This window comes from Trichosurus vulpecula, chromosome 4 (assembly GCF_011100635.1).
Source record: "Trichosurus vulpecula isolate mTriVul1 chromosome 4, mTriVul1.pri, whole genome shotgun sequence".
Lineage (NCBI taxonomy): Eukaryota > Metazoa > Chordata > Mammalia > Diprotodontia > Phalangeridae > Trichosurus > Trichosurus vulpecula.
In genome coordinates, this window is record NC_050576.1 from 210686579 (window position 1) to 210713102 (window position 26524).

At 38.5% G+C, this 26524-nt stretch overlaps 1 long non-coding RNA gene across 1 annotated transcript; it reads left to right on the forward strand.

The window, feature by feature from the left end:
* Positions 1–26524, forward strand: LOC118846213. Its single transcript, XR_005010173.1, has 3 exons — positions 1–121; positions 1941–2053; positions 24550–26524. It is a non-coding gene; the product is annotated as an uncharacterized LOC118846213 (long non-coding RNA).

The window sequence follows — 26524 nt, forward strand, 5'->3', positions numbered from 1 at the left end:
GCTGTTCTCAACCTAATGCTGACCAACAAGGAGGAAGTGATGGCTGAAGTAGAAATAATGAGAAACTTGGGAGCCAGTGACTATTCCATCACAGAGTTCAGGAAAGAATCAGAGAAAAAAGGTGAGTATAAATCTGGTGTGTACCCTAGATTTTGAAAGAATGTATTCCACAGTATTCAGAGAATGAATAGAAAGAATCCAATGGCCTAATATTTTGCAGGGCAAGTCAGACCAAGAGGGATGAGAACCTCTAAAAATGAAATTCTGAAGACACCTGAAGAAATTATTCTAATGGGGAGGTAAAGGAGTTGCCTAAATAGATTAGTGTGGCTACACAAGGAACTCTTTCAATGAATCATTTATCAAAAAAGACATAAACACACACATATATACACATACACACATATATGGTTATATATAAATGTATGTATTACATAATTGTATAGCCATATGTGTGCATATTTGTGCGTGTATACAATTCAGATATTTGTTGTTGTTGTTCAGTTATTTCAGTGATGTCTGACTCTTCATGACAGCATTTGGGTTTTTCATGGCAAAGATACTACAGTAGTTTGCCATTTCCTTGTCCAGCTCATTTTATAGATGAGAAACTGAGACAAATGGGGTTAAGTAACTTACCCAGGGTTACAAGGCCAGATTGGAACTCAGGAAGATGAGTCTTCTTACTTCAGGCCTGGCATTCTATCCACCATGCCACTTATACATGTGTTGTATATGTATATACATGTATGTATACATATATCAGCATATATGTGTATGCATATATATGTACACATATATACATACATACAAAAAATCAGATAACAGAGAAGCAGAAACTTGCAAAAGAAACTTACTATCCCAAAGTAAAGAGTACACAAAATGAACTGACTGATAAGTAAGGAAAGCCAAAAGGGTTTGTTGGTTTGGTTTTTAGAGATGTTGGGGCAAAGAAGAGAGTCAGTCAGTCAGTCTATGAACATTTATTAATTTACTACGCACGAGGCACCGTACTAAGCTCCGGAGATGCAAATATAAGTAGAAAGAGATAGTTTCTGACCTCAAAGAACTTACATTCTAATAGAGGAAGACAACATATAAAAGAAAGCAGAAAAGTGTATGTGGATGGGGTGGGGAGTGCCTATACAGAAGCATAGTGATGAAGTCTAGAGCGACAGAAGAAGAGCCAGCAGAGGAATGAAGGGTGACTGGCCTGAGGTCCTTCCTCAAAATGGAAGTTCTGGGAAGAACTCATCAACGGGAGAAGGGGGCCACAGGAGTGGAGGAACAGTGAGACAGCCATAGGCACTGAGACTCAAATCAGGATTAGAGATGGGGTAGGCCCTTGGTTGCAGTTGTATGGAATAGTACTACTGGATATTAATTAGTGAGAAGGCCGAATGAAACATTACTTCACTTTTATTCTAAATAGAGTATTCCTTGAACTGGAAAAGAAAGGGAAAAAATGATTAACAGAGAGTGAAAATGTAAGATAAGTGAGAAGATGATTAGACAGCAGCATATAACTGTCCCCAATGTGTTCAAGTCACCAGGCCTGGATGGAATACAAGCTGCGGTTCTGAAAAAAAAAACTGATAGAGATGATATCTCAGTAACTGTGAGTCAACAGGAGAGCTCTTGCGTGACCAGAAGAGGGCAAACATTGCCCTGGTTTTCCAAAATAGGGAAAAGGATAGAGTCTGCAAATAAGCCAATATGCTTGGCCTCTCTTCCCTGGCAAAATTGCAGAACATGGTAATTATTTCAGGAATGATTTGTGAGCATTTAAAAAGGGAAAGAGTAGAATAAAGGACCACATGGGTTCCTCAAGCAGAGATCATGTCCTTTCTGGGAACCTTTCCCTGTCCTTCCACCAGTCTTTTTTAAAAATTTTTCAGCCATTGTGGCATATGTGTTCTGACTACTTCTTCATCCTTAAGACTTACAGGATCAAAATATTCTTTGCCAAGAAGCAGAAGGAAAAATCCCATCAGTGGATCTGCAAGAAAATTGTCAATAAAATCAAGTACAACTTACAGAGGCAGAAAAGAAGGTTGGTAAAAAAAAAAAAACAGCTGGTATAATGATACACACATTTATCCTCTACCAAGTTGAAACTCCTTACCGTGACACCCCTTCCTTTATAGAAATGATTTACTTAGGTGCACAGATAAAGAGAAACTTGTCATCGAAGAGAATGATTTTACCATTTTATTTTCCTATGTTTTACTAAAAAGTTTACTATTGAATATGTACATGACAATTAAAAAAAAACGGTTCAGGTCAGACTAAACTCATTTGAAAGAAGAATTCAACTAATATGTCAGGAGAGTCAGTCTTTCTATGTTTCATGGATTGTGTGGCAGTTTAATGAAACTTATGGACCCCTTCTCAAAAGAATGTTTTTTTTAAATGCATTAAATAAAATACACAAGATTGCAAAGAAAATCAATCATATTGAAATGTACTTATGAAAATATTTTTTAAAAAAATTCATGGCCCCCAGGCTAAGAACTTCTACTAGACATAGTGTTCCTAAGTTTCTGCAAAGTATTAGAAAGGTCTGTCATCTATTTTTGTGGATTAGGTGAAAGTATGTGTGCTAGATGACAATAGAATTAGATGGACACAAAATTGGTTGAATTACCTGATCTCAAATAATAGGTCAAGGTCAACTTGGAGGGAGGTGTCTAGGGTCCATAGCCCTGTGCCAACATATTTATCAGTAGCCTGAATGAAGCCATAGAAAGCGTTCTTGTCAAATTTTCAGCTGACACAATTCGTTAGCTGATACATTAAACAGCCAAGTCAAGATGCAAAAAGATATTGCCAGGCTACCACAACGAAATTTTTTTAAACTTGACCTGTGATTTCATTACTATAGGGAATTCTCAGTGAGGATCTTTCTATACCAATACAAATTAGCAACTATTCTGAAACCTCTTAGAAAATTGTAAGCAGCATGGGTCAAAGATGTGGACCCAAGCCCTCCTGACTCCAAGGCCACCCCTATCAACAATGCTACATGATAGATTCATCAATTTAGAATGAAATTAATATGAGGCTCTACCTCTGAGTCCTAGAAATGCAATAAGTTTCATAAATAGTGGATGAAGAGCATGTGAAAACCTTACAAAAAAGATCTGGGAGCTAATAGTCTGCAAGCTTGATATCAGCCAACAGGGTAACAGGATAGCTCGAAATGCTACTATCCAAAGCTCGGAGTGGAGTTCCCAGAATGAGGGAAATATTGGTTCTATCATGTTTAGTCCTGATCTGACCACACTTGAAGTACTATCTTTTTAGCAAGAACATTTATAGATTGTAGGGTTTTCTAAGGACAGCAACAAGGATGGTAAGAGATCACTTGTCAGCACATATTATATAGAAGGGTTTCTTGGTTAGGTATAAGCCGGACAAGAAGGACTAAGAGATTACTCAATTCTTAGAATCTATGATCTGTAAAATAAAGGGACTGGACTAGATTATTTTAAAGATTCCTCTATGTTTTTATCTTATGATTCATCTCCCTTGAATAAGAGTACAAGTCACTAGCCTAGGAAGAAAAATAAACAATACAAAATACAAAAAAAAAAAAACCAGGAGAAAAGGAGAATGCCTACCAGACACTACAAGGGCCAAATGCCAGCTTTCCTAGTGCTTTAATCTCTCAAAGCCATGGATAGTTCTATAAGAATTTCCCACAGGGTGGAAAGGGGCCAGATTCTTTGGAACCTGTTTTGCAAAGCATCTTGAGCTGGTTCTTATGGTTATTATGCCATTGCTTTTCTTGGATAGGGGAAAAGCAACTTCACAGTTGTGTGTAGGATATAGTCCTTGCATTAAAGTTCTACAGGTACCCCACGGCAAGTGAATCATCTTTGTGTCAGCATGACACTTCACTGTGCTTTGTGGCAAAACCAGCTTCCAGGCAGATAGAAACTTGCTCTTCTTCCATAGTAGTTGCTGTTGTAGCTAGCATGTACCTATTGATATCTTATTTTTCCCTCTATTGTTAATCTCCCACAGAAAGAGGAAGCATTGAAAACAATCTGCATCCCTTGCACCTCACACAACCTGTGATTAGACGGGAATATTGATTGTCATCATCAATTGCCTTCATAGGTCATTAGCACCATTTATACTTTGTCCCCCAGACAAGCACACAAAACAACCACTTTTAAGACTCTGTTCTTTCTGACTTAACCTTCTCTTTTCGCATTAGGTCATTAACTTCAAAACAATTGCATTGCCTGTCCCTGGAAGATCCATACTTAAACTTAATTTTCCTTTCCCCAAGCCAATTCTCTAAGCATCCAACAGTATGGAGTCTAGGAAACATGTAACAGGAGAGGTGTCAATATATAGTAGAAAGATCACTGAACTGAGAATGAGGAAATCTGGATATAACACCCTAAACTGCCCCCCCCATCACTTACTAGTCACATGACCTTGGGCAAGTCATTTCAATCTCTCTGAGCTTATTGAAATGAAGCTATTAACCTACCTCAGGAGCTTGCTATAAAAAAGGGGGTGGTTTAAGTCTTAAAGCCATCATCATCAACAATAACTACAAGTAAAGGAACAAAGGATGTTTCATTTAGATAACAGGAAAAAAAGGAGGATGCAATAGTTTTGTTCAAATAGATCCATCATGTATAAATGGCAAGAGTTTAGTTCTGTCTTGCTCCAGGGGGCAGATTTGAGATCAAAGGGTGAAAATCACAGCAAGGCAGACTTCAGATCAACCTCAAGAAGAACATTGTAACAGCCAGAGGTGTCCAACAAGGGAAGGGGCTGCCTAATGAAATCGCTGAAGTGTTGAAACAGGGACTGAATAATCCCCGATCTGAAATACCGGAAATTCTTGCATTGGGTAGAAGACTGACTTCTAGGGTCTTTTCAAAACTCTAAGATCTTATGATTCAAAACCTGCCCCCCCTCCACTTAGGCTTTTGCACATTTCATTTCATATGGATTAGCCTGTTTCTACTCTCTGAGGGCCCTGTGTAGGACAGCAACTTCACCCAAAATTAAATTCAGAGGCTTCTCAAGTAGAAAGTAGGAAAGAATTTTATTAGGGCAGTCTCCGAACTGATAGCCAATTGGTAGGGCGAGGCAATGCCCAGAGGGCAGAACCCAGATATATACCCTAATGCAAACAACTCTCACCCATCACTGACCTTTACTCTCATTGGTGGAGTTCAGGCTCACAATCTAAACATGGAAATCTACCCCAGGTACAAGGAACAAGGAAACTCCAATTTAGCCAATACCAATTCTTAAGAACACTTTTATCCTTATTTGGCGAGACTCGTGCTGTGGAGGGGTCAGACTGCTCTAAGTTTCAGATTCCTACAGGCCAGGTGGTTTTTAGTAACTTGAAACTTAGGCCTAGCTGCCAATCAGAAGCCCTGAGCTGAAAAGTCCTCACTTTTATTTATCCCACTCAATTTAAAGGCTGAGATTTAGATTTTATGAGAGGTCTTCAACATCCCACTCAGCCCTGTATGTTATATTTCATCCCTCACCCCAGACTTCTCCAGTACCCTTAAGGGCTTGAGGGGAGGGATGTCACTTGTCTCTGCCATTTGCTCACACCTCTGCCAATTGTTTTCCCCCAATTTTAGGAGTTCAATTTAACCACTTAATAGTTAGATTAGTTTTTCCAAAGGAATATTTACTTCAAAGGTATAATAAGAGTAAACATACAAACATTTCTTCCAATGCCTCCAGAGCATAACTCTATTGTGCTTCTCCCTTTTACCATCTCAATTTGAAGTCTGAGGAAAGGCTTAGGTTCACAGTTTAGCTCAATTCCTATATAAAACAGGCCCCACCAAGTTCAAATTCAAAGCCCCACCTTGGGCTAGTGTCTTTCGACCCTGGGTTCTCAGGGCTTCCCTGCTAGGTTGGCTACAACATCTAGCATGGAATGTGACATCTGGCCTGGAGCTCTCAGGTTGAGGACTCCACTCCCTGTACCTACAACTGAAAAGGATAAATGAAATAGGCCAAAACCCAAGCCCATTTTTCAGTGTCACATGGCCTGGGATGGAGGGATGGGAAGGAGGATGGCCCTTAGGCCTTGTTCCCTTACCATACCACATGCTATCACTAGCTGGAAGTGTCCCAGTCCTTCATTCCTGAATTCTCCAGGAAAGAGAGAGACTGTCTCAGTGAGGTGGTTTAAAGATGAAGTCAGCTCCAGCTAGATAGCCAAAGGAAAGAGGTTACTCCCAAACATTGAAGAGAACAATGCAGAATGTTCCCACATGCACCAGTCCTTCTGTCACTGACAAGTAGGTACCCAGAGCCTCTCACATGAGTAATGAATGAATGAATAAAAGAATGAGGGAATAAAACAGTGCTCACTATGTGCAAAGCTCTGATCTTAGCATTGAAGATAGAAATAAAAACATCAGATAACATTTTAGGTGGTCTGAATATGTATCAAACAACCACTACATGTGTAATCTTTTTTGTTACATGTGTATAATCTAAAATAAAGATACATATCTTGGGAGTACACGCTAACAATTTCTTTTCGTTATTAAGAGTACTCAATCAAAAAACTTTAGAGACCATGGAGCTATAGGATAGAAAGAAAGCTGGGCCAGGAGAGGCATGGCAGAAAATGGGAAAGGGATCCAGACAAGGAGGTAAGAAAGGTACTTCTGCATAGATCATGGGGTAGGTGTGCATGTAATGGGGTACAGTCTCTGGGAACCCCTTTGAACACACCTTGAATCTTCCCCCTTGATCTGGCTTTTCATGCCCAAATAGCCCAGCCTAGCCCTCCATTGCCTGGTTACCTCTGGATTGCCTTCCAGTCATTTCCCACCCTTGATCCTATCAAAATATCTATACCAAAGTCGGTTACCCTAGCTCTCCATTGTCATCTCCCGGCAGCCTTCAGCTATTTCCCACCCTTATTACCATTCCTGGAGTCTGACCTCACCCTAGTCCCCCTAGTCATCCCAGTCCTCCCTAAACCCCTCCTCCCATCACCCCAGACAACTCAACCACTAGATCATTCCCACAACCTTTCTGTATATAACTTCTATCTTAACTCCATGAAGGTGCTCAGATTCAATCTAGCTCAGCATTAGCATCACAAATGCTCACGCTCCTTAAAATCCTACCCAATATGGCGAATCTTTTGTTTTTCTTTGGCTGTAAGAAGGCTTGGGTCGATTTCATTTGGCAGGACCCAGTGCATTGGTATTTTGAGGTTTCAAGCACCCCTAAAACCTCAACATTTGGTTCCTGACCCTTAAACCTCAACACATCACCCCCCTGTGTATGCCAATAGACCCAGACCACATTCTATGCATGCCTATAGTAAGAGTGGTAACAAACTTTGCCTCCTTTGAAATTTTGCTCAGGGCCTTGGCTGCATCAGATGCATTAATTAAGCTATCAAGACCAATTAGAAAAGCTTCAAGTCTCCACTTTCTTCAAAAAAGGAAGAAGGCAGTCTCCTCAATCCAGCTTATCCAGTTTAGCTTATTATCTCTCTTTCTAATCTTGCCCTTCCCCTACTGAGAAGAGGGCGAGAAAGGAGGAATAGGCAGAACAAGAACACTGCCTACCTACAGACATACAACCATCCTCTTTATCCCTCTTTATTAGGAGTATCAAATTTGAGTACTTCAGTGCAATTCTAATGTTATCAGGATGATCATTCCCTTCTCTAATGTAGGTCATTAACCCTCCACACTTTCTCAAACTGGGTCATTCTTGTCCATGTCTATTTATAAATCCTTTATACAAGGTTCACCCAAAGCAAAGGAGAATTTCCTTTGATTCTTTCTATAAAATCACAGTACCATCATATCTCTTGGGCTGCTGCTATTGGTTCTTATTTCTCACCACCTGATCAGAATCACAGAATCTGCTCAAGGCGTGCCTACCAGATGCTGGAATGGCTGAGCAAATTACAGTGCATGACGTGATAGAATACTGCCGTGCTGTAAGAAGTGCTGAAAGGGATGGAAAGACTTGTATGAACTGATGCAAAGCGAAAATAGCAGAACCAGGAGAGCAATTAATACAGTAATAATATTTTAAAGCAAATATCTTATGAAAATTTAGGAACTCTGATCAATGCAAATGACATCCAAATTTCAGAGGATTCAAGATGAAACAGACTGAGCACCTACTAATAAAGAAGTAATGTACTCAGAATACATATTTGAGACTTCTTTTTTTGGACCTGGCCAATGTGGGAATTTGTTGAGTATACATGTTTGTAATGGGATTTTTTTGTATTTCTTGGTTTTTCCAAAGAGGGAAGGAGTGGTCAGAGGGAAGAATTCAGGCCTGAAAATATAATAAAATTGATTTTTAAAAAGAATCATATCTTGATTTTGAATCTAATAGACCCAACTCTTTTTTTTGGTCATATGTGTTCTTGGTGATTCACATTATGTAAGTACAATAAAGATATAAGTACTTATACAATATAAGTACAGTAAAAATAAGCAAAACATGGTATAGTGGATAAAAATGGTCATCTTTAGAGTCAGAAAAACATGAGTCCTGTCTCTAACACTTGCTGAGTCTGTGACTCTGGGCAAGTCACTTAAACTCTCAGTGCCCCAGGTAATTCTCCAAGACTCAGTTTCTTTATTCCTACTATGAGAGTGACAAGCAGTGGAAGACAGAGGGAATCAGAGGCTCTCTACTCCCTTTTTCCATTATATAGTGTCCCAAAAGTCTCAGTACTGTTTGAAGCTATTAAAGCATAAAACTGCACTAAAACTTTTAGAACATTCTATGAGTAAGCTACTTAACCTTTCTGGACCTCAGTTACCACTTAATAAAACAAGAGTGTTAGACTACATGGCCGTTTAGGTCCCTTTCAGTTCTGTTCCTTTAATAAAGAGATTTACATACCTGGAGTTGCTACACTGATGAAATCATAGATCCAGGACAAAGTATAATATATCCCAGGAGATTTCCCATTGAAATGGGTTTTATTTTTGTTTTAATATTCTAAGTTACTAACAGTTGCTCTATTCGATTCCCTCTCCCCTTTCTGTTCCTTCCTTTCTTATTTTCTGTGCACTTAAGTACATTATTATTTTATATAGTTAATTAAAAATTAGGAAAAGAAGCCTTTCTCAACCTCTCTTAACTCTAGTGCCTTCCCTCTCCTATTTATTTCCTATTTATACAATATCTATACCTATGCCTATACCTATGCCTATACCTATACCTATGCCTATACTTATACCTATACCTATGCCTATACCTATACCTATACCTATACCTATACCTATACCTATACCTATACCTATGCCTATACCTATACGTATGCCTATACCCATGCCTATACCTATACCTATACCTATACCTATGCCTATACCTATACTTATACCTATGCCTATACCTATACCTGCAACTATACATATATATGCATGTATGTATGTAGCTTGTTTGAGCATATTTGTTTGCTTCTTGTCTCCCTTTAGATCGTAAGATCCTTGAGGACATGGACTGTCTTTTGCCTCTTTTTATATTCCCAGCACAGTGTAGCACATAGTAGGCATTTACTAAATGTTGACTGACTGGCTGACTGATCAATTAAGTCCTAGAGGTGGCCCTCTGTATAGAGTTCTGATCTGGATTCAGGAAGACTTGCATTCAAATCAACTCTTACTAGCTGTGTGACCCTGGGCAAATGACTTAATTTCAGTCTGTCTCAATGTCTGCGTCTATGAAATAGGAATAATAATAATACCTACTTCTGAAGTTTGTTGGGACAATAAAATGAGATAATATTTGTGAAGCACTTTGCAAATCTTAAAGCACTATATTAATCCTAGTTGTTGTCATCATAATCACTATTGGTTTATTTAACACACTTTTTTTATGTCTATCATTATCCACCAACCCGCTCTTACTACCCTGAGTAGAAGCAGAGAGATAGATCAAGATAGAGATACACACATATACATATATACATACATTTTTATGTATGTATATATCTATGTATATATACACACAAGCAAAACCAATAAACACACTGGCCATTTGTAAGAACATGTCCGATTTTATACCTCAAATTCATCACTTTTCTTGGAAAAAGTAGAAGATATATTTCCCTATCCATCTTTTAAAGTCATGATTAGGTACTACTTTGGTCACTTTTGAAATCTTTCAGAGTTTTTTCCTTTTCTACTTACGGTCATGTAAATTGTTTTCTTGCTTCTGTTTACTTTACTCTGTATCAGTCCCCCCCAAAACTCCCCATATTTGTTTGAATCTATCATATTGCTTCTTACAGGGCAATAAAATTCCATGACATTTATATATCACAATTTGTTCAGCCGTTCCCCAATTAAAGACTACTTGTTTTGTTTCCATTCCTGTGCTACAATAAAAAGTGCTGCAATATTTATTTTTATGCAGATGGGTTCTTGCCTTCTGTCCTTGACCTCCTTGAAGCATATGCCTAATAGTGTTAGCATATACAGTTTAGTGACTTTTTGGGGTTTGGTTCCATGTTATTTTCCAGAATAGTTGAACCAATTCACAGCTTTGTGCCTGTTTTCCCACAACCTCTCCAGTGATGGCTATTTTCCTCTCTTTTCGCCTTTTCCAATCTGATGGAGTATGAGGTGGAACCTCAGAGTTGTTTTCATTTGAATTTCTCTTATTGTTAGTGAATTGGAATATTTATTCATACAGTTGATAGCTTGGATTTCTTCCCTTGAGAACTGTCAGTTCATATCCTTTGGCCACTTATTTATTGAAGTGACTCTTATCCTTCTATGTTTGTATTAAATATTTAAATATCTTGGATATTAGAGCTCTAAAGCGTTCTTAGAACACATTCCCTTGAATAGACAGGAACTTCTATAAAGTAGTTACACTCAGATACAACACAGCATTCCTATTTAATCTACTATCTCTCTGAATGCTTCCTTCCATGAACACCAGATGGCAGAAGAGACCCTGCAATATGTGATTTCATTAGGAAATCTCTAAACTGAGACTCAACCTAGCTACTAAATTCATAAAGGCTAATTACCAGGTCGATGGTAGGTGATACAATTTTTAGCCATAACTCTCAAAGACTTTCTACCCTGTCACAGAAATTTTTAATATCCATTTATGGGAACAACATCAGTGGATGGATTTGTAAGACAAGTACAAGGTACTATGCTAGATTTGGGGATACAAAGAGAGATACATAATGCTCTAAAGGAACTTATAATCAATTGGGATTAGGGAGAGGGAAGACAGGTACACAAATAACTAATATGTAAGAAAAATTATATAATTGTAAAGAAGAAATACAAGAAAAATATTGAGAGAAATATGAAAAGGGGAGACCACTTTTACTTGGGGGGAGGGTCAAGGAAAGCTTCATGGAGGAAATGACATCTGATTTGGGCCTTGAAAGAAGGAAAGGACATCAGCAAATGGAGTTGTGGTTGGGGGTCTCTTTCAGGCCTAGCACAATGGCTAATCATTCTCCACAAGGTGAGGCCCACAGGGCTGGTGACCTTTTCCAATCTCTGTCCTTTATATGACTTATAGATTGCTCTGGATGTATTGCGCTGCCTTCTCAGCTGGGGACTATGTTCTCAGCACTTTAATTCTACCCTACACCTTAGACTTCTGAGTCAACAATTCTATTTTTGGCTCAAGCCTAAGAAGTCCTCTCCCAGTACAGGAGAGGAGGAAGTTAAAAAAAAAAGTTATTTAGAGTACAAACAGAAATCAGATATCGAACAGGTAGTTTCATTCCTGTACAGGAAGGGAATTGCTAAACAGTAAAGAATTATAACCTAAGGGGCAACTAGGTGGTGCAGTGAGTAGAGCACTGGCCCTGGACTCAGGAGAACATGAGTTCAAATCTGGCCTCAGACACTTGACACACTTACTAGCTGTGTGACCTTGGGCAAATTACTTAACCCCAATTGCCTTGCCTTCCCCCCTCCCAAAAGAAAAAATAAAAAAAAAGAATGATAATCTAATCCTAACTTTTGAAGAATGGTAAAATTAATTATAAGCCATAAGCAAGTCTTAAGGGAACATTTTCAAATGGGTTGTTCATTGGTTTGTCTACATTTCACTTTCATTGAGCGTAGTCTGATCAGTGTCAAGTGAGCCCTTTGCTTTCTGGTGGTTTCTCGCTTTGTGGGTCACTCTCCCCTTTGTAGATTTTCCACTCATTTTGCCTTTGCCAGTGCTTCTGTTACTCGTATAAATGTTCCAATAGCCAATGCCCTCCTGCTTAACCCAATGTTTAGCATAGTGCCTGGTGTATAGTAGGCCCTTACTAAATGTTTATTGATTGACTACTCAAGTGCCCAAGGTGTGTGTGTGTGTGTGTGTGTGTGTGTGTGTGTGTGTGTTTGTGTGTGTAGGAAATGGTGGTGCTAGTTGCCTTTTAGATCTTACAAGGCCCTATACCAAAAGGAAAAGTTTTAAACAGGAGATCCCTGAAACAGATTTATGAAGAGGCCATGCTTTCATGGTGCTGGCCAAGTGTGCATAGCATCCCCCCACCAACCCTTTGGAATTGATAGTCTTTATAGCTTAAGGCCAGCAGGAAGGAGAGGTCCAGGAGGAAGGGATTGCTTACTTAGTATGCACATAAAGTTTTGGCTGAGTAGCCAATTAAAAGTGTCCTTATGGTAGACAGAAAGGACTCAGAGGATATATGAGTCTTCTCTGAAGTTGGGTGTAAGACCCCATGACTCCATCATGCATTCCCAAGGATGGGTTACATACACATGAGGAATGACATGGGAAAAGGTACAGGGAGAGGAGGAAACAGGAAAAGAAAAAAGAGATTGAAAGAGAGTTGTTCAGTTTGACAGGAATGTGCAACATGAGATTAATCTTGGCAAGTAAATTGGAACAAGATTGTAGAGGTTCTTCAATGCCACAAATAATGCTTTGCTTGGTAGACCATAGAGAGTTCCTGAAGTGGAATAAAGGAGTACCATAGTCATGAGAAGTATCTTAAGATTACCTGGAAAGTAGAAAGTGGTAATACATTGGAAAGGAGCTAGATTGAAGGCAGGAAGGATAATTAGGAGGTCTTTTTATAATAGTCAAGAAAAATTAATAATTGATTAGATCAGTATTACTATCACCCTGGAAACTCTGTGCCAGTCTACTTCTTTGTGGCTCTGTTCACAATCTGTGTGACTGCCTGGATCAAGGCTTCCTTCCTTGGCCACCACTCCTCAGTATGAGTGATATCCCCAGACAGAGACTCTCACTTTTATATTTGTATCCCCAGAGGCTTTCAGATTAATTGAGGTGAGAGCTTGAACCAGGGTGTTTGCGTTTGGATTGGCCATGAAGCGAATTTTATGTTTACAGCCAGCAAGGTCATAAAAGATATTTTTGAGATTGAAATTGTAACAAAATATTTTTGATCTTCTGTATATTCTTTAGTGTTTCATTGACACCCTTTTTCCTGGCATTACTAACATTATCCAAGCACAACTCTTCCAATACTCCAAAATAAAAGCCACCCCTTCTAACAAATACATATAGTCAAATAAAACAAATCCAAACATCAGTCATGTCTGAAAATCTACATCTCATTCTGAACCTCTAGTTCTTCACCTCTCAAACAAGAGGAGGAAAGCCAACCATTCTCAGGCTTCTGAAGTTGTGATTACTCATTGCACTGATCAGAGTTGTGAAGTCATTCAAAGTATTTTTTTTCCTTTACAATATTGCAGCCATTTATAAGTTGCTCTCCTAGTGCTTGCTGCTGAACAGTAAGTTCATCAAGGCATCAGTTCATACAAGTCTTCTTAGGTTTCTCTAATCCATGCTAGAGGAAGATAGATGATGTAGTAGAGAGAACACTAGGCCTGGAGTCAAGAAGATCTTAATTCGAATATGGCCTCAGGCACTTTCTATGTGGCCCCGGGCAAGTCAGCAAACATATGATTGCCTCAATTTCCTCAACTGCAAAGTGGGGATATTAGTAGCACCTATTTCACAGACTAGGAGCTTAAGGAATTCTTATTCCCTTCCACCTCCATCCCTTTCGTCATTATTTACAACACAATATTTTATTACTTTCATATGGCATACTTTGTCTAGCCATTTCCCAATTGATGAACATCCATTTTGTTTCTTTGTTCTATCTTTGATACAACAAAAAGTGCTGCTGTAAATATTTTTGTATGTGCTTAGCATGGAGTTTAGTGATTTTAGGGGCGTAGTCCCAAATTGCTTTCTAGAACATCTAGGCTAATTCAAAGTTCCATCAACAGTATCCTGTAGATCTGCTTGTTTTTTCAGAGACCCCTTAAGAAGTGTTCTTTTTCTCTTTTTTTCCCCCATCATTGCCAATCTGATTGCATTTCTTTTATTATTAGTAATTTGGATCACTTTTCATTTGGTTATTGATGGTATTTTTTATTGTATTGTATTTCTTTCAAAAACTGATCATATCCTTTAATCATTTATCTATTAGAGAATGACTCTTGTTCTTATATATTTCTATCAATTTCTCATATATCTTGGACATTAGATTTTTATAAAGGAATTTAGTTCCAATGATTTTTCCCATTTCATTTTTGTTCTTCTATTTCTAATTGCACTGATTTTATTTGTACAAAAGATTTACAATTTTATATAAACAATATTGATCATTTTACCTTTTTGGTACTCTCTATCCCTTCTTTGGTTACGAACTCTCCCACTGTTCATACTTGTAAAAAGTGTCTTATTCCTTCATCTAATTTGTTTATATATGACCTTTTATATTTAGATCATATAATACACACAAACACATGTACACACATATACACACATATACACACACACGTACACTTGGAGCTTATTGTAGTATGTGATATGGAGGGATCTAAACCTAATTTCATTTTTCCAGCCTTTCTTTTTAGCTTTCCTAGAATTTTTTGTCAACTTGTGAGTCCTTAACTCCAGTAGTTGGTTTGCTAGGGTTTATCAAACTTTATAAGTTTGATTTATTCTGGGAATGAATCACATCTTTAGAATCATACAACTTACTGAATTCAAGAATCAAAAGAATTCAAGGTCCCACTGTGTTAATTGTCTGTTAAACAAGAAAAAAATAATAGCATTCAATAGAATGCAAGGTACTTTCCCTAGTCCTCCTTAATCTTAATGCCTGCCCTCTGGCATTATTTCTAATTTATCCCATAAATATATGTACATAGTTGTTTGCATGCAGTCTTCTCCCCCTTCCCCAATACACTGTGAGCTCCTTGAGAGCAAGGGCTGTTTTTTTTTCCCTTTCTTTGTATCCCTAGCACTTAACACAGTGCCTGGCACTTAGTAGGCGCTTAATAAATGCTTGTTGACTTGAATAAAATGTCATCTTACAAGCTTTTTTTTTAAATCAAGTATCTTCCATTCATACTTCCAAATTGTTTAATATGCCTTGAAAGATGTAACAATAGACATAGTCTTGTTCAATGACCCCTGGATCATAAACATCAGTTGAGGCACAAAAAAAGGAGATGTAGACTTGTCAAGACTGATCACCACCATTATGGTGATGATCTAGGGCAGAGTCCAAGTTGAAGAAAGAATGTTTGTGAATAGTGAGGTCCTCCAGATGCTCCTGTTTGCTGATGGGATTGTACAGGTTGCTTTGAGCCCTATGTAATTGCAGAACCTCCTGAAAAAGAAATATAACTATCCAAAAGAGTTTGGCCCATCTACACAAGAAACATCAAGTGGATAAAGAATGTTATATTGCCCAAATTATGACACACAGTTGGATGGACAACGTATAGAACTCATTCATTAGCATTTATACCTAGAACCTATAGTATAGATCAACAACAAGTTGAACCCAGAGTTAAACAGGAGGAAGAGAGTAAATGAAAAAACATTATTCTTTGCCCTGTGCCAAGAATTGTGCTAAATTCTGGGGATATAAATACAAAAAGTATCGTCCCTTCCTTCAAACAGTTTACATTCTAATGGGAGGAGAAGAGACACATAGAGGAAGGGAGGGGAGTTTTGGTCTGGGGAATAAAAGAGACAATCAATGGATCCAAAGGGCTGTTAATTGACCTGTCCTTCCAGAAACAATGACAGCCTTTTACTTTTGTGTGTGTGTGTGTGTGTGTGTGTGTGTGTGTGTGTGTGTGTGTGTGTTTCTTCTCTAGAGCAAGAGACTGAAAGCAAAGGGAAGAGGAATATTATGTAATGGTAGGACAGATAACAAAATGACCTGGGTAGATGGCCTAATAAGATGTGAAGTCTGATGTGCTCAGGGGCTGTCAAGGATGGCCAGCTATATTACCTTTCAGAAATTGCAATGCCTCTTTAATGATCCCAAACTTCTCCCAGAAAGAAAAAGGAAGGCCTCTAATGTGTTAGGTAGATTGCCTGTGCTAAGCTCATGGGAGGATATGGACAAGATTCCCACAGATTGTGTGGTAATTAAGCAGCAGGAAATGCGATGTGCATCATTCAGGACAATACAATGACTGATGAGGTCATGGATCCATTGGAGTATTATTAAGGAAGGTGTGATCATCCACTGTGTCAAATGCCAAGGAGAGATCAGGCAAGTTCCTTGGATATGGAGTCAAAGGAATTGAGTTTGAATTCTGGCTCTGCTATTTATGTTGCATATAACTTTGAGTAAATGATTAACTTCTCTGGCCTTCAGTTTCATCATTTGTAAAATGGTTGTCATGAATTAGGTTACCACTGAGGTCCTTTCCCATTCCAAATCTATGATCCTACCATGAAGTTTGCAATATATTTTGCCAACAGAGAGGGAAAAGAAAATAATGAAGATATACGAGAAAGATTGATGGAGGAAACTGAAAGAAATGCAATGGAAGGTACATGTGGAAGAATTAACTTCATTTAAAAAATTATGCTTTACTTACTTTAACATTCATTTTTCAAAATTTAGTTCTGAATTTTCTCCCTCCCTGTATCTCTTCCCCCTTTGAGAAGATATGCCAAGCATATTTCCGTAATAGCCATGTTGGAAAAAAACAAGAAAAATAAAGTAAACGAAAAAAAGTCTGCTTCAATCTGTACTCAGAGTTCATCAATTCTCTCCCTGAAAGTAGACAGCATTTTTCATGATGAGTCCTTTGACATTATCTTGGATGATTTTATTGATTAGAGTAGCTAAGTCTTTCACAGTTGATCATCATTACAGTATTGCTATTACTATGTACAATGTCCTCCTGGTTCTGCTCATTTCACTTTAGAGGCGTTAACTTTAGCAAGAAGATGTGACACCTCTTCATCTGGGTTGTTGGAACTGGAGGGAAGGAGAAGGCATCAAGTCAAGTGCCAGGCACTATGTGAAGCACTAGAGATACAAGTTCTTAACCTGGGTTTGGGTCTATGCAAGAGTAGATTGCTGCTAGAATCCACCTTTATCAGCCAGCTGGAAAGCTCTGTTGCTTCAAAGGGGCAGAATTGTAGGCTCTCCTTTGGTCTGGGTTTCCTGCCTTGCTTATTCTTCTGCAGACTGGGCTAGCTGCTGGAAATGAACCTCTTCTCTGAGCTTGGGGGTCTGATCCACACCTCTGCTACTGCTGCTTCCTAACTTCCTCCTTTCTTGGTTTACTGCCCAGGGCCTCCCTAACTGGGAAATGCTGTAGGTCTGTATCCCAAAGAGTTAAAAAATAAAAAGGAAAAGGACTATGTGTGCAAAAATATATAATTTATAGTAGCTTTATTTAGTAGTGGCAAAGAATTGGAAACTGAGGGGATGTCTATCAATTGGGGAATGGCTGAACAAGTTGTTGTATATGATTGTGCTGGAATAATACTATTATCCTTTAAGAAATGATGGGCAGTATGTTCTCAGAAAAACCTGGAAAGACTTACACGAACTGATGCAAAGTGAAATGAGCAGAACCAAGAGAACGTTGTATATAGTTAAAGCAATATTGTATGATGATCTACTATGAATAGCTTAGCTATTCTCAGCAATACAATGATCTAAAATAATTCTGTAAGACTTATATGAAAGATCCTGTCCATTTGCAGAGAAAGAACTGGTAGGGCCTAAATGCAGATCAAAGATACTTTATTTTTCCTGGATGTTTTTTGTCTGTGTTTTCTTTCACAGAATTACTTACATGGAAATGTGTTTTGCATGGCTACACACTTATAACCTATGTCAAATTTCTTGCCTTCTCAATGCAGGGGGAGGAGAGAATTTGGAACTCAAAATTTGAAAAAAAATGTCAAAATTATTTTTATATGTAATTGGGAAAAATATTAAATAAGATAAAAAGGAAAGACTTAGTTACTCTGATCAATATAATGATCTAAGACAATTCCAAAGGAACTTTGATGAAAAATGCTACCCATGTGCCAAGAGAGAAATGATGAACTCAGATGTGCAGATTGAAGCATACCCTTTTCACTTTTCTTTATGTTTCTTGCTTTTTGTTGTATTTTTGCAACATGGTTAATATGGAAATATGTTTTCGTGACTTCATGTGCATAATTGATATCATATAGCTTGTCTTTTCAGTGGATGGGGAATGGGTGAGGAGAGAATTTGGAACTCAAATTGTTTTTAATGAAAGCTAGAAATGAACAAATAAATGGACAAATAAATGAATAAACAAATAAATAAAAGGGAAAGATTGTTGAGGGATGGTAATATGACAAGAGTCTGGGAGTGACAGTGAAAAGCAAGGGGTAGATTGTTAAAAGGCTACATGCTCAGTCATAGGTTGGACTAGATGGCCTCAGAGATCTCTTCCAACTTTGAAATCAAGTGATTATCTATGCTAGCTCTACTTTTGGGATCTGTGAGATGGTATGAGAAGGGCAAGGGGAGTGCTACATTAGAAAAAGCAGCTAAAGATGTGTAGTCTTCAGGGGAAGGCCAGGTTTCACTTCAGGTTTTGAGATGGAAGGTGTGTAGGAAGAAAAAAAACCATGATTAAAAGGAGTTTGTTATCAATCAGACAGTTTCCAAAGGACAGTGGAATGAGTGGACAGGGGAGGGGAGGGACTGCAGAAAGTAAGACTGGGATGAATAGGGATGAAAGTATAAGGGAAAATAACAGGATAATGGGGCTTCTTATATATGGTGGTACATGTGTATGACTGGTATTAGGTTAGTAGGACTATGGGAGATGAGCTGGAGGGATGAATTAGTCATAAGAGAAGGGGGAAGACTTAGCAGAAACAGATGTCTGCCTACAATGTTGGTGGAAACACATCGATGGCAGATTTCACAGTCTAGTTCATCAGCCCCTTTGTTTTCCAGGCTTATCTCAGGATCCCTCCTGCCACTAAGAGATTTTAGATCATCAGTGACAAGTAGGCAAGGGCCTGAACTACTAACCTCAGAATGTGGCCCATCGATTAAATTCAATGCATTTTGATTTAATTCAACAAGTATTTGTTAGGCACTTACTATGTGCCAGGCACTATGGTAAGTGCTAGGCATATTTTAAAAAATGAAAACATTCCCTCCCTTCAAAGAGATTATATTTTATTGATAGGAAACAACAAAGGCACAAATAAATTAAAAATACATGTATATGATTTCATTGGTATAGAATCTCCCCATCAGAAAACTCCCTGCATCAATGTAGATCAGCATTCACTCTTTAAGTTCATTTTGTTTGCCTGGGGTACTAAGAGGTTAAGTAAATTGCTCAGTCATCACACAGCCAATAAGTATTGGAGGCAGGACTTGAATTCAAGTGTTCCTGACAACATGGCTACTCTTCTTCCATGACGACTGTCATAAATATATAGAAAGGAAACATAGAGTAGTGTTTTGTAGGGTAGCACCACAAACTGAGGGAGGGGAGATCAAGAAATGCCTTCTTGTCAAGAGCATTTTTAAATATGGATTCATCTGTGATATTCTCAATCCAACCTGAGTATCTACCCCTACCATCAATCCTGAACACCGAAGGCTCTTCACCTAATGAAGAAAGTTTTCCATCTCAACAAGGTAAGAGCATGCCTTAACTGATTAAAATCTACTTAAAACCCAGTATGCCAATTAGATGAGCAGCTAGGTGGTGAAGGAGTTAGTGTTGAGTCTAGAGTCAGAAAAACTCATCCTCCTGAGTTCAAATCTAGCCTCAGGTTCTTACTAGCAGTGTGATCCTGGGCAAGTCTTTTAACCTAGGTTCCCTCATCTGTAAAATGATCTGGAGAAGAAAATGGCAAACCACTCCAGTTACCTGTCTCAAGAAAACCCCAAATGAAATCTCTGCATTTAGGCCCTACCAGTTATTTCTCTGCAGAGAGTTGGACACAACTGAAATGACTGAACACCAATAACAAATACCAATTTGATTCGTAATTACATATATATATATACAGGTAACATATAAATATATTTCTGCAATAACCTCTTGTTTGAGTTTAACTTTCTCGCTCAGACTGTGTTTCACTCTGGCCTGCCTAGCTTTGCCTTTTACTTGATCTTTAATCATGCTGACCTCAGAGCACCTGATACCATCTCTTGCCTGGACCCATGCCATTGTCCTGCATTTTGCCCGTGTTGAATTTCCAGACTGCTATTTGCCTACAATAGCATCTCATTTGTCCATAACACTCACCACGCAACCTTACCTATTTGGAACATGGCTAGGGCCTTGACATCAGGCAAAAAAAAGGCTTCTGAGCCACCAAACTGGATGTCACAAAGTCCTTGCAGGTTACTCACAGGAAAGGATACCCACAGGAAAGGATACCCGACCCCATCTTCTTCCTCAGTACTTATTTATTCTTATTTTGTACATAATTTAGGCAATTTGGATAATCTGTCTTCCTAGCCCATAGCAAGTTAAGAATAACAAATTACAAGAGGTGCTAGAAGCAGACTGATAATGGCAGGGGAGGGGCTATCAAAAACTATAGCAGAAATGAACCCAGTCACATCCCAAATGACAGAACTGGAGGAACATTTAGAGTAGGGACAAACATTTCCCTACATCTCTATGGTTCTAAAGGGCATCACTGCCTTGCAGCATAATACAGCAACTGATGTATGTAATCATGACCTTGAGTCATGGAGAAAAGGTTAAACCATATTTGTTATAAATGAGGCAAGGAGGTGTGTGATACAATTTAGAAGTATTTCGGGTTGGGCCAGATGATCTCAGAGCTCTCCCAGCTCTAAATCTATGAACCTATCCACAATTGGTTTTTAAAAATGTAATTGCCATTTAAAGCACTGATTTTCAATTATCTGTATAATTAATTTATGTGGAACACCCTAATCCCCAATGAAATGAGATGAAATAGGATTTACTGTGTTGCCTCAGACCACATTGACCATAGAGTTTCTAACATTGTCTTTTTTTTTTCCTTATCCTGTCTTCCTGCTCAGTCCTGTAAATTCTCCTACCCACCTGCTCTCTCTTTTGTGGGCTGAAATTCTGTATTTATTCCATCTAGTCCAGAGCCTCTGTTGTCTGACATGGCCACAAACACGAACCAGAGCACCAACCAAAACAGGTTTTTCCCATGGTCACCAAAATTTGCAGAGGCTGCTAATGGCACTTTTAGTCTTTCAGCAACAACTGAACTTAGCATTTAGTTAGAAATTTTGGGGTGTCCTTATCAGTGATTTTATTAGTAGAACTCTCAAAGAAGCAATGCCTCCCATCAAAGCAGATGTATATTTGTTTTATGATATATGGTATCAGAAAATCATTCGGGACACTGAAAAATTAAACGATTCGCCCATGTTCATATAACTGATATGTGTTAGAGCCAGAACTTGAACCCAGCTCTTCCTGCCTCTGAGGCCCTTCTCTATCCACATGCCACACAGCTTTTTATCAGCAATGATTAGTTAAGATATCAATCAGTTAGTCACTATACTTTTATTAAGCTCCTACTATGTGTCAGCTGCTGTTCTAAGCACAAGAAGAAACACAGAAAGACAGATTTTGCCCCTCTCCTCATCCCCTCCTTGGCAGTACCTGAAATGAGTTCCTCCATATACCAGCTTTGCCCTGCTGCTTCTCCATCCCCTGGTTATAGCAAACTCCCCAGTCAAAGTTTCTCAGTGACCCAAGGTTTCTGCAACACTCTTCTTATCCCGTTTATGAATTCAGGGTGTGATTAGTGCTCCTCGTCTGATGGCAAAAATTGCCAGTTACAATTCTGACACCAATCATGGGTAAGTGGAGAGATTACAATAAATACCATGATTTAGGCAGACTAGATGATCACTATCAGCCTATCTAGCTCTAAATCTATGATTCTATCCAAAATTAGTTTTTAAATTTTTTTTAAAGCAGCAGAACTTAAGCTCCCAGAATCAGAAGCTTAAACCCTAAATGCCTACATATCACTTACCATAATTTATAAGATTATGTAAGACTCTTCTTTGCAGAGACTTTACTTTTTAAAAATATGACTTAATGATGCCTTTATCTTTATATCATTCATTTTAACTCCCTCTTTGTGATAAAGAAAATATAATTGAGCAAACACGTCCAATATAGTGATCCCATCTGACAACGTATACAATATTTCTTCCTTGTAATTCTCCACTGCTCTGCTATATGGAGGATAGGTTTCATTTGTTCATTTGCTCTGAGGGACCTTCACTAGTCTTTTAGCTACTCAGTGTTCAATTTCCTTTTAGTGAATTTTTCAATCTCTCTATTGCCTCCAGGCTGTTTTTGTTCAGTCATTTCAATAGTGTCCAACTCTTCATGACCCTGTTTGGGATTTTCTTGGTGAAGGCACTGGATAGGTTTGCCATTTCCTTCTCTAGCTCATTTTACAGATGAGGAAATTGAGGTAAATACAGTTAAGTGACTTGCCCAAGGTCACACAACTAGTGCCTCAGGCCAGATTTGAACTCAGGAAGATGTCTTCCTAACTCCAGGCCCAGCACTCCATCCATTGCATCACCTAGCTGACACCATTGCCTCCAGGATACTCTGGCATTCGAAACATCTCATAACCTAGACCCCTCACACTTTTCCAGTCTTACTTTGCATCACATACTCTTTGATCCAGTGACATTGACCTTCTGGCTATTCTAGGAGACTCTCCATCTCTCAGCTCCAGGCATTTTCTCTGGCTGTCACCCATGCCTGGAACATACTCCTTCCTTCACTCTACTTACTGACCTCCCTGGCTTCCTTTAAGTCCCAACTAAAATTCCATCTTTTATTGGAAGCCTTCCCCTAATGCTTCTTAATTCTAGTGCCTTCCCTTTGTTAATTGTTTCCTATTTATCCAGTATATAGCTTGTTTGAATATATTTATTTTCATTTTGTCTTCCTGGTTAGATTGTAAGTTCCTTGAGGGAAGAGACAGTCTTTTGCCTCTTTTTGTATACCCAGCACTTAGCACAGTACCTGGCACATAGTAGGAGCTTAATAAATGTTTTTTGATTGATTGGTTTTCATTTACATTGTTTTATACATTGTGTATATTTTATTTGCTTGTTTATCTGGATTCAGTCCTGGAGGAAACTGACAACCTAAAAGAAGCATTTGACTCTTTTTCTTCTATACTTTGGCTCTTTCCACACCAGAATCCTGAAGGAAATTACTCAGATTTAGTTTATACTTAAAGTCTCCTCAAAAGGGAGGGAGTCCTCTCTACATAATGGAGATCAGGTATAAGACAGTTATTTATTTCCTCTATGCAAAAGAAATGCTAAGCACAAGAGATTAACCACCACATATTGAAAGAAAAACTTAAGCAGCAATAATAATATAGCTATTGTTATACTCTGCCAGAAAGGTGAGACTTACAACTATGAATTCATAAAGTAGTTTGTAAGACTGCTAAATAGACAGTTTACATTTCACCTTGGCTCTGTACCATCCAAACTATTCCTCGAAGGTCCATGTCTTCTGGTAAGCCAAACCGGATGGAGTTGACCTCAGCTTCCAGTTAGTAACAGTCTTTTCCTCAAAGAAGTACTGGAGTGGATGTAGAGCAGGCATCTCACACAGCACAGCTTGTCCATAATGAGGACCCAGGATCTCAAACTCACAGTCTGCCTCTAAGCCTGAACACATTCATTTTGGGAGAGCTTCTCAACTATCTATAATCACATAAAGAATCACAAAGAAGAAGAAACAGTCAGAAATCTAAGCTCAAGCTTATGTAGCTGAACCCCTACTGTGGGAGTAGTTGGCATACTGCCAGGGTAGAGAAGGCCACTCCTTCCCCTTCATAGAAAGTCCCCGAGTTACATGTTACCTGAAGTATTGAAGGAAGATAGGAAAGCTAGAGGATGGGTCAATTCTTAAGTCCATTAAAGCCATTAAGATGACAGTGAGAGAGGTCTCAGAGAAGCCCAGCTCTCTCACAAACATTCCACAAAGTTCTGAAAATACAATAGAAGGAAGAATTATAAAGAAAATCAGAGAGAAGCAGTAATAAATTTCTCCATTCAATCCAAGATTGTGCTATAGGAGAATCCTTTCTCCTTCCCTTCCCTTCATCTAATGGTGTTTTGGTAAACATTAACAACTGGCTCTCTGGAAAAGAAAAAAAAGCAACTATGCATGATGCACTTTTAAATTTAATCTGCATTATTTTTTGTCACCACTTTCTTAGGTCTAGACAACCAACAAGACAAAATAAATCCAGTCCTGATTTGAAGCATTTGATCATTTTTGAGATATAAATGCTCACACTGGAAATTTAATAGATTCCTGTGAACTGATATGAGTGGCTCCAACACCCCTGCCTTCACCCCTCAGTTGATCCAGGGCAACCCACTCTCAATCTGGGGCATCTGGGCAAGAAAAGCCATGTGGATCTTCACAACACTTGGATGAGCTGGAGGTAAAGAACTCTAAGACTTGTAGTGACACAGAGGACCTCGTCACCTTGCCATCCATCATACCACTATATCTTCTTTGTTTCCTTTTTGGGGGACTGGGTCTCTGCATTTTGCCAAGGCTTGAAGTGCAGCACCCACTCATCAGCCTGAATCTAATGCTCATCAGCATAGGAGCTTTGACCTACTCCATTTTTTACCTTGATGGATTCATCTCTCCTTAAGCAGCCTGGTGGACTCCTCTCCGAGGGGCTCATCATATTGATGCTATGGCTCAGAACTCCTAAGATGTAGTGATCCATTAGCCTCTGCCTTTCTGGTAGCAGAGATTACTGGCATGTGCTACTAAACTTGACCTGGGCACTTCATTCCAAAGTCTTCTGTGTCTTACCGTCTTCCCAGACCACTAAGCATTCTCATCTGACCCAGTCAGCACCCTAAGAACTCCCCGGCCTAGACATTTACCCTGTTGCTGTGCCCTTAGGACTTCCAGGTCTCTCTGTCTATCATGCTGCTGAACTCTGTTTTATGTGTTAACTCTTTTAATCAATGTGTAAGCTTCTTCAGAGGAAAGTCTATCTCATTTCCCCCTATTTATATCCTGAGCAATGCCCTGCCCATAGTGAACACTAATAAATATCTTTTTCATTTGTTAATTTATTCACTCATTCACAAGAAGATTGCCAGAAGCATGTGAACATTTTGAGTGTAGACAAGGCAGAAAAGAAAAAAACTAGTGTTTCTAGCTGAGACCTAAAGCCAGTGAGATTTTAGCACTATTCTTTCAAAGTAACAGGGGTAGAACCAGCACCCACAGCTCACTGCACAGAGAGACAGGGTCAGGAAGTGGATGCTTAGCTTCTAAAAAAGTCTAAAGAATACACCAGGCACCCTGGCACTATAGACCAAAACTAGAAAAGGAGATAGCATCGCTACAGCACTTTGACTGTCAAAGACACAAACCCAGCAGAGTGTTCAGGCAGCCCATGCTAGATCCACAGCAGGAAATAAGTCCAGCATAGCAGTCAGGCATTCTGTTTGCCATAGAGCCACCAAGAAGCCTGAAGTCATCTCTCAATAAATATAAATAAATGAAAAAGGTAAATCAAGCAACTACTTATGCTTAAAGGCACTATAAACAATGAATTACTATCAATACTTAACATATATGTGCTGAATGGCATAGCATCTAATATTTAAAGGAAAAGTTAATTGATTTATAGGGAGAAATAGAAAGAACATATAATATAATAATTTAATGAAACGCCTTGAAAAACTAAAAAATTTAACAAAAAGATAAGAAAGAAGTGAAGGACCTAAATAAAATCTTAGGAAACTTAGATATGACAAATAACTAGCAATTCCTAAATGGGAATCAAAAGAAGAACGCATATACCTCAGCTGTGCATGGAACATTTATAAAAATTGATGATGCATTAGCATGTATTTCACAAATGCATAAAAGCAGAAACATTACATAAATACTACACTGACTACAATATTATAAAAAGTTAACCAATAAAGGCCTTCGAAAAAAGATTAAAAGTAATTCTAAATAATTTGTGGGTCAAAGAGTTGATAATTTCATCAAGAAACATTAAAACAATGAGATGTGCCAAAAATTTTGAGATATAGTCAAAGAAGTATGTAAGAGGATTGAAAAAAAAACTCTGAACACTTTGATCAACAGAAAAAAGAAAAAAATAATTGAATTGGGCATACAAGTAAAGAAAACTAGATAGGAAAAAA